This window comes from Physeter macrocephalus, chromosome 20 (assembly GCF_002837175.3).
Source record: "Physeter macrocephalus isolate SW-GA chromosome 20, ASM283717v5, whole genome shotgun sequence".
NCBI lineage: Eukaryota > Metazoa > Chordata > Mammalia > Artiodactyla > Physeteridae > Physeter > Physeter macrocephalus.
Window position 1 is genome coordinate 91,520,256 of NC_041233.1, and position 9,496 is coordinate 91,529,751.

Consider the following 9,496-nt stretch of genomic DNA (forward strand, 5'->3'; position numbering starts at 1 on the left):
AAAAAAAAAAAAAAAAAAATTCAAGATTTTGGATTATTTTTAAAAAAGCATTATGCTTATTACACTATACTTATTAAGACCAAAAAATACTTGCTAGCAAGATCTTTCATCAAGGATTGAAGTTCTAGGCACTTTGGAGGTGAGCAGAAACTTGTCTGATTCATTTATTTACTCATTCTGAGTATTTCTGTTTAATTCTGAAACCTAAAGCAGCCAGTTAACTAAAAGCTCTCATTCCTGGAATGTTCCAATATTGAGTGTCAGAGACAGAGGGAAGGATTGGGGCTGGGATGATAAAGTCCAAGGCCCTCCCCTGAACACTTCCTCAACAAGAGATGGGAGCAATTTCCTTCCAGCCAATTAAACTCAGAAATCTAGGATCTATCCCAGCAGGGACATGGGGGGATTGGCTAACATTAAACACCATGATGCAAGCCAATCAGCTCACAGGGAGAAGTCCACCAACCTCCCCTTAGGACACAAGCTGTGGCATTTAAAACAAATTCAAGAAGCAAGTATGTGGCAGAAGGCAGACTTCCTTCCCTGTCCTACAGATCCTAGCAGAGTGACTTGCTCCCAGCCTCATTTATATACTTTGTTTTGGCATTTCAAATATTGATTTTAAAAATATTCTTCAAGAGAAGGCCACTTGGGGACCTTTAAGTTGGGGTTCACAACTGATGCATGCCCAGATGTGTTTATTGCAGGATGGACATATACTTTTTCCCTCTCCTCCTTCCCCTCCACCTAAGTGTCTCTTTATTCAATACTTTAATTACCTAATCGTAAATTTCTTTAGGGGGTTACTTAGAAAATTAGCATCAAAGCCTGGCAGTAAACTCAGGGGCTTTTGGAGACAGTCCAAGCTGTTTCACCTGTGATTAATTAGATGATTTTTTTTTCCTTTAAATGCCAGAAGGCTGTTGAGGTCTTTAAGCAGTTACATGACTTCTGGCACTACTGCAATTATGATTGATGCATGCGTCTGGAGTCTGAGGCAGCAGCCTGGCTTTTGTTGATGGTGTGTGTGTGTGTGTGTGTGTGTGTGTGTGTGTGTGAGACAGAGAGACAGAGAGACAGAGACAGAGATAGAAGGACAGACTTGGGAAGCAATAGCTTGAAAATCTCCAAAGGTTTCCAAAACATGAGTTGCTTTTTTAATATCCTTGCACGTGCAAATCTAGAAGCTTCAGGCCAGGATCTTCTACCAAAATATCTCAGCAATTTCAGAAATGTTGCTTGAGCAGTCCTCTTCCTCACCCTGAATCACTGCAGTCTTTGTGGAGTCTTTGCATAAGCTCTCTTTAGGACATGCACTAAGGAATGTGTATTTTCAACAAGCCTTTTGGTATGTATAAAGCAGAGCAGTCACACCTGTTTTAACATTTCACCCTGGTGAAATTCATGAAGGGGGGAATGCCGGCTCTTTGGGTAATTCATTGAGTATGAAGTTATCCCCCAACACTGGCATAAAGTTAATGTAATCCCTTGGTATATTTAGAAAAAAAGTGATTCTTTCTGGTCAGCTTTCTGAACATGCTTTCAAGGATGCAACAGAGAAATTCGGTGATTGATTCAGAGAGCCAGCTTGTCATTTTTTCTTTATAGTCTGTGAATGAGGGAGAGAAAGGATCCTTCAAACTATTTGACTCAGTCAAGGTAGCAGAAAGTTCAAAGTGTTGGCCAACTTTTGCTGGTGTCTGTATAATCTTACAAACTCCTCTGCCCCTAGATTGGAGATCATCTAATATTTGCTCCACTGTCCCTAATGCCCATGACAATATTTATAGAGCAAATTCAAGTATCTGATACTCACCTGCCCTCTGAGGACTAAGAGGAATGTTGGCCACGTGGGTTGGAGAAATCTCTGCCACATGGCAGAGATTTCCCGCCAGACCAGGGGCTGGCCACCTCCTTTTATAAAGAACCAGAGGGTCACCATTTTAGGCATGCGGGACACAAGATCTCCAACACAACTACTCAACACTGTGGTTGTAGTGTGAAAGCCACCTAATGAAGAGGCCAGTGAATGGACACACTGAGTACCAACGAAACGCGTTTGCTGCCCCCTGGCCTGGAGCACCGTTTCTCAGACTTAAATGGGCACGTGGAACACCGGGTATCTCGTTAAAATGCAGATTCTGGTTCTGAGGGTCGGGAGTGTGCCTGAGATCTGCATTTCTGACCCTCTTGACCAGATGTCAATGATGGTGCTGATCCGAGGACCTCACCTTGAGCAGCAATCCTACAGTGTCTCCTTGGAAAATGTCCTTCCTTTCTGTGTCCAGGGCATTTCCAGTAACACTGAGGCTCAGAGAATAGAGATGGGCTATTGGTTCATTAGGAAGATCGCTGTAGGACTAGTCTTAGGTTTATACCCTTGGGATCTAGACTCTTCAAAGATTCATCCAGCACTCCATCCCTTGGAAGAGCCCAGATTTCCCTCTCCTGAACATCACCTTCCTTTTCTCACCTTTAAGCTTGGTTGTATAAGGTCTCCTAAGTGGACAGATGGCTCGGGCTGTGGTGCAGCTGTACACACAGCACATCAGAGTCATTTACACCTGACTGCCAGCCCCTTCCCGGCCTCGGCATGGAGGGCTCTAATGGCCAAGTAAAGGGCCCTCTGGCCCCTACCTAATTGGCTGTGATGCAAAAGCTAATGTAGGTTGAGAGACCAATTAACGGGGCTTGTTTCTACCGAGGCTGCATCTGAACATCAATTATGCTAAACAACACGCTGTATTAAGACATTTCCTTGCCACTACCATTTGCTATGGGACACCTCAGAGCAGGGCAGAGAGAAACCGCCTCTCACTGCCTGCCCGAGGCGTTTCTCTCTGTCTGTCAGTACAGACGGCTGGCAATAGGTAGCACAGGTTTAGAGCTAGGAAATCCATGACGCAGGAACACATCTGACACTGACTGATTACCTTCTCTGGGCCTCAGTCTCTAGGCCATGGGGGCTATGGTTCAAGAAGCCAGAGAACAGGTTGGGTGAGGGATGCTGGTAATCCTTCCACGTGACCTGCCGATTCCACTAAGAAACGGAAACCCTGAGGCTCTGGATGCTCAAAGGATACTTTCCTTCAAACTTGACAAACAATCAATAACTGAAACTGGTGGGAGGGGGAAGATCACTGTATTTTCTTCTACGGGTCAAGCTGGTTTTGAACTCCATTCCTCCCTCATCTCAAGCTTCTCTCTTAGAATGCACTTCTTGATTTTTATACCAACACTTTGGTCTTTAAGATGCCCAGTTCATTTTAATTTTTCCTGATTGTGCAGCTTGTATATACTGAAAACGCTGAGGAATCAAACCAAATTTAAGAGACGACGCAGTTGACAGTTTAGCTGGGAAGACTGGACTAAAATGCAGACATCTACTCATTTACTCAATCATTCATCAATTCAACAAATACTTGTTAATCACCCACTATACTTCAGGCAATCTGGGCTAGAAGGCTTTCTTTTTATTCTAAGTTTATTTCTAGATAGAAAGGTAGGTAGTCAAATGAGTAAAAGTAATGCTGGGTAAGATGTGCTATTATATCTGTGATAGTAAGATGCTAAAGGGGGCACAAAATATACAAAAAACACAGAACAATAAAATTATGCCTGTTCATCAGAGCATTAAATATAACGCATATAAGGTAGGTTTACTAATTTACAATGGAGTGCCATGCCCTCTCCCATTCCTCATGATGCTTATATCAGAAACCTGCCACTCTCAAACTTTGGGAACTTTATGAGAAAACTGATAATATTAGGCATAAGCTCCCTCAATGCCCAGCATCCAAAAGCTATGTATAGTTGCACTTATTCTCACCTCCATTTTTCTGGTCTTGCAGAAAGAGATGTAATTTCTCGTGTTAGGGCCTGTGCTCTTTTAGACCTATGCTCTTGACGGACTCTCCTGCCTTATCTAGACCTTACGGAAGGAGAAAGGGAGATTCCCTTTCTCCTTCCCAAGTTGGCAACTTTGGCGCAACTGGTCCCTTCTGCAAAGCGTACAATTATGACCAAGTTTGTGGGTTCCCGTAAAAATAAAGTCCTCCCTTGACTCTGCGTTGGGCTAGCATTAGTGCTTAGGTTTGGAAGAGCAAATAGTTTTTTACCTTGCATGTCATCTACAATCTACTGGCAGTGGCTTTCCTTACCTTCCAAGCCTAGAATTCTTTCTTCTTCACTGTTTTTTTTAATTTTTTTTTTTTTTTTGCAGTACACGGGCCTCTCACTCTTGTGGCCTCTCCCCTTGCAGAGCGCAGGCTCCGGACGCGCAGGCTCAGTGGCCATGGCTCACGGGCCCAGCCGCTCTGCGGCACATGGGATCTTCCCGGACTGGGGCATGAACCCGCGTCCCCTGCATTGGCAGGCGGACTCTCAACCACTGCGCCACCAGGGAAGCCCATCTTCTTCACTGTTTTCTGTTATTTCCACCTTCTGCTCACTTGTTCTTCAAACACCTGCAGTCTTTGACTTCATGTTTCCTGACCTTGACCCAACATTTTATATTAATGGCTGTCCAACTCTCTGACTCTCTTCGCTTCTCTCCTAGATCTCTGCTACTTTACTGGCCATCCTTCTCCTGTCCTCTGTGGGCTCTTATTTCTCTGCATGCGTCTTTGCATATTGTGTTTTTCTTTGTATGTTTCTTCCTTGGACTCGTCTCACTTCATACCATCACTGAGTGATCCCTTCTTATCACCTGCTGTCACTTACCACCATGTACTGACATTTAAAATGCAGTCAAGGGTTTCCCTGGTGGCGCAGTGGTTGAGAGTCCGCCTGCCGATGCAGGGGACGCAGGTTCGTGCCCCGGTCCGGGAGGATCCCACATACCGCGGAGCGGCTGGGCCCATGAGCCATGGCCGCTGGGCCTGAGCGTCCGGAACCTTGTGCTCCGCAACGGGAGAGGCCACAGCAGTGAGAGGCCCGCGTACCGCAAAAAAAAAAAAAAAAAAAAAAAAAAATGCATTCAAGTCAACTTTGCTCCTATGAGCGCCAGCCCCATCTCCCTGCTTCTTAGGCTCCTCGACTTGTTCTAAAGTCATCAATTTTCCACCAAAATCTGCAACTCCTTCTGTCCTGGGGAATGGCAGTATCATACAAAACTTGGATGTTATCATCTACTCTTGTCTTTTTCTCACCCTGACACCTCATCGATCAATAAGCCCTGCCAGCTCTATTTCTCAAACCTCTATTAGATCTGTCCTCTCTTCTCTATTCCCATTTCTCTTGCCTTAATTCAGGTCTCATCATCTTTTATTTGGACAAGGGCAATTAGATTACTATCTGATGTCTTTGCCTCTGTTATGATCTCTGATTTTATACCCTTTTAGTCTACCCAACACAGGGTGGCCCAGGTTACCTTTCTAAAATACAAATCTGGGCTTTCCTGGTGGCGCAGCGGTTGCGCGTCCGCCTGCCGATGCAGGGGAACTGGGTTCGCGCCCCGGTCTGGGAGGATCCCACATGCCGCGGAGTGGCTGGGCCCGTGAGCCATGGCCGCTGAGCCTGCGCGTCCGGAGCCTGTGCTCCGCAATGGGCGAGGCCACAGCAGAGGGAGGCCCGCATACCACAAAAAAAATAAAATAAAATAAAATAAAAATAAAAAAAAATAAAATACAAATCTGATTGAAGAGAAAGGCCCACACGGAACCTTCTATGGAGAGCCATGGCCTGCGGTGCTCGTCAAGCAATAGAGGAGAGGTTCAGCTGAGCCGTCTGAGCAGCCGCTGGGAGAGGGGGTACAGAGGGTAATTAAGGATGTTAAATTCCAAGCTTCCCCTTTCTGCCCTCTGCACCTCACCTGGTATTGTGCTACTAGATGCTTAACAAGCAACTCTCACCAAGTAAACAAACAAACCCCTTATTTGTAGAGTGAGCTGCTTTCCATGGTGCAAATACTACCACTAGGGCCAGTTTCAAGCAACCAACATCACTGGAGTTTGGAAGAAATTCGCAGCTGGCTCTCACAAGACCACAGCTTTTGTTCTTTCCTCATACTGAATATCTCTACAGTGGGATCCAGGTTGAAAAAAAAAGAACCAAAACGCTTCCCTGGCCACCTCTGGTACACTGTGGGTAACTTTCTGACAAGTCTCACCTGGAGTCAGCCAAGCCCTGGATGAAGACAGCCTTAGTGGGGACTGCGCTGGACTTCAGTGAGAGGAAATGGTGGGCAGAAACTAAATGCAAATTCATGAGCTGCCCGGGCTCTGTAAACAGAAGATGAGGTGGAGCAGATGTTGACAGCACCCTGTGCAGCTGCTGGTGGGGATGCCCACTTTCCTGCACAGAGGACAGGGAGGCTCCAGAAAGGTCTGCCCTCACTCATGGGCTGACCCACCAGCATGCTGATACCCTGCGGCCGGCCTGCCTGGAGGCCACCCTCCCAGATGGCACTGCCTCTGCTCCCCAAAGCAACACACATAGAACTTTTTCATAAGTGTGACGGAATGGATTACTCCTTTCTGCACAACATTGTATGTCATTGTCAACATCAAAAACTTCCCTGCTTTGCTCTGGCAGCACCTGCCTTATTGATCGGGTGCCTTCTGAACAACTCACTCACACAAAGCAATTAAACCCGTCTGACTTCAAAAGTAACATAAGACAAGCCATGTAGAGCAGTATAGCACTCACCTAATATGATTATTTCTCCTCTTCCTGGTGATAATAGAATTATGCAAAAGAGGCCTTGACCCAGTAAGGATTTTCTCTTCAGAATCAAATCTCTGCTTTCCCCTAACTCACAACCCCCCCGCCAGCCCCCCGTTTCTTCTTGTTTTCTAGCCGTTCATTCAGCACTGCTGCCCTCCTTTGTGTACCAGCCTGCAAATCTAAGAGCTCCTTACCTGTGAAGCAGTGCAAACTGATGAAAATGTGGCCAGGTGCATCTAGTTGGTAAATGATGCAGAAAAAACATCCATCTCTGTCTATTAATTCGTTCTGAAAAGTTTCTTGATTGTCTCCAGTGTGACTGCAGTCCACTCAGGTGGCTAGATTTCATTTAAGGAGTGAGACTTTTTACAACTGTCTCAGATTTCCATTTCTCATTGTCCTCGAGTTGTCTGGATCCTGGACAGAGGGATGTCTTGTCCCTGGGCTCTAGTAAAAAAGAAGCATGGTTGATGTATTATTAAACTACTTCCATGATGGTTGATAAACAGTCATTGCCTTAAGTGACCCTAGTTTCCCTTGTACATTACAAAGTGACCAGCCTTCTAGCCCCATGCAGAATTCAACAACGATGTAACCACCAACGATGTTGGGCAGGGTTTGCTGATCAAGGACTCTACTCCTATACAGACAGCATCCAATCTGACTTTTGGTGACTGTAATCTACATGGTTCAGAGTATGCTACTGCTTAGACCATGATTTCCAATGCCAGGAGCAGTCAACTCAGTACTTATAATTTTATAGAGATGTAAGTCCATTTTAGTGTGGGTTGCTTTGTGGATATCTATTAAGGGAAACTTCTAAATCAAATCCCTAACTACAGAAGTTGCAGAAGAATCAGAGTTTCTTCTCCTGCCCCTGATTAAGCTTCTGGTCCCTTCAGCAAAAGTCCAGGGCTTATGGAGTATGTGTTTTCTAGCTTTACTATCAAAGTAAAACTTATTTCAAGGTTATTCTAGGATCCAGGACAACAGAAATCAGTCAGCTGGGATAATAGTTGCCTGCCTGCTTTGTATTTTATGAGAATAAGGGTGACTTTCAGGCACCCCACAGCAAGTATTACCATCTCTCAAACATCTGTGCACTCGATTCCCGTGTGTCAGATGGAAGCAGATTTTAATCGTTGCTCTGTGCTGCATGGACTCCACATCCCACCACCTAACTCGGAGTCAGCGGATGTCCTTTTATGTATATAGGCTCTTTGCTGTTAGCAGATCCAAGTATTGAACCCAGGTAAAATCCATGTATACAATTGACTGAACACTCAGAAGAACTGTTAAACTATTAAGGTGACTGGGCTTTTCTGTTCAAAATAATGGAACAGTCTCTGCTGTGGTGGAAGACAGCCAGATATAGGAGGACACAGGAGCTTAGCTCTCTCCTGGTTGTAAAGGCACTAGTTTGGTCTTCCAGTACCAACCCTACCCAATCACTATGGAGAGACAACAACCCGGCAGGTCCCAGAGGAGATCCATGTAGAGGAAGTATAATTTCATTGGTTCTATAATAGATTACCTTAAGTCACATTTTAAGAAAAGTTAAAGAAAAGGCATAGAAATATGAGAGTTATATAAGAACTACAGAAGCAAATAAACAATTTTATGGTATAAACTGTATATGTTCCCCCCAAACATACAGCATCCAATCTGATTCGTGAAGCCGCTATGCCACCGTCTCTGCCAGGGAAGCCCTCCATAAGGATGCCAGTATACACGCCAAGAGTGTTTTCTCCTACGTAATTCCTTCAAACTGTCACTCCTCAAATGCAAGATAGTTTTGGAATTCAAAAATATTTGAATTGACTGGCATCCACCTACATCACCCCTGTGTCATACTTTCATTTGGCCCCTACATAGCATTGCTTTTGGCCAGAGTTGATCAAAGTTACGCATGAAAACATCTCATTTGCTTTCTAGCCAAGATCAACTAGAACTTTTGCTTCTGTCGTTAGGGTTGATAGGTGTTCTGGGAGGGCCATTTCCCTGCAGAACAAATACACCCTGCAAAGGAAATGTGCTTTGAGGCATTGCTAGCTTCTTCTATTTGGAAGCAATTGATAAGGACTGGCATTACTTGTTCTTTAAATGTTTGGTAGAATTCACCAGTGACGCCATCTTGCCCTGGACTTTTCTTTGTTGGGAGGTTTTGGATTACTGATTCACTCTCCCCACCATCTAAAGATATGATGAAATTCGGATCAGAATTCAAGTGGCATTTTTTCACAGAAATAGAACAAACAATTCTAAAATTTGTTTGAAACCACAAACAATGTAAATTGCTGCAGCCATTATTTTGTTAGTTGATTGTTACTGGACTTTTTTTTTTTTTTTTTTTTCTTTTTTTTTTACTTTTTTGATTAATCAAGGTTTTTTTAATTTTCCATTTTGCTCTTTCATAGTTCATTATGCATTCCTTGTATTATTCTCTTAATCTTTACCCAAGAGATTATAATGTGCATCTTTCACTTAATAAAGTTACTATGAATTAGTATTTTCATCACTGTTTTCTACCATTTTCCAGCAATGTACAAATGTTAGGCATCTTAAATTCCATTTATCTCTCTCCCACGTTTATTTAAAATCCCACAAAATGATATTACTATTGTTAAAAAATCAATATTAATTTGTATTTACCTATATATTTACCTTTTTTTGCTCTTCATTCTTTACTGCATTTCTGTACTTCTTTCTTTTTCTTTTTTTTTTTTTTTTTTGCGGTACGCGGGCCTCTCACTGTTGTGGCCTCTCCCGCTGCGGAGCACAGGCTCCGGACGCGCAGGCTCAGCGGCCATGGCTCACAGGCCCAGCCGCT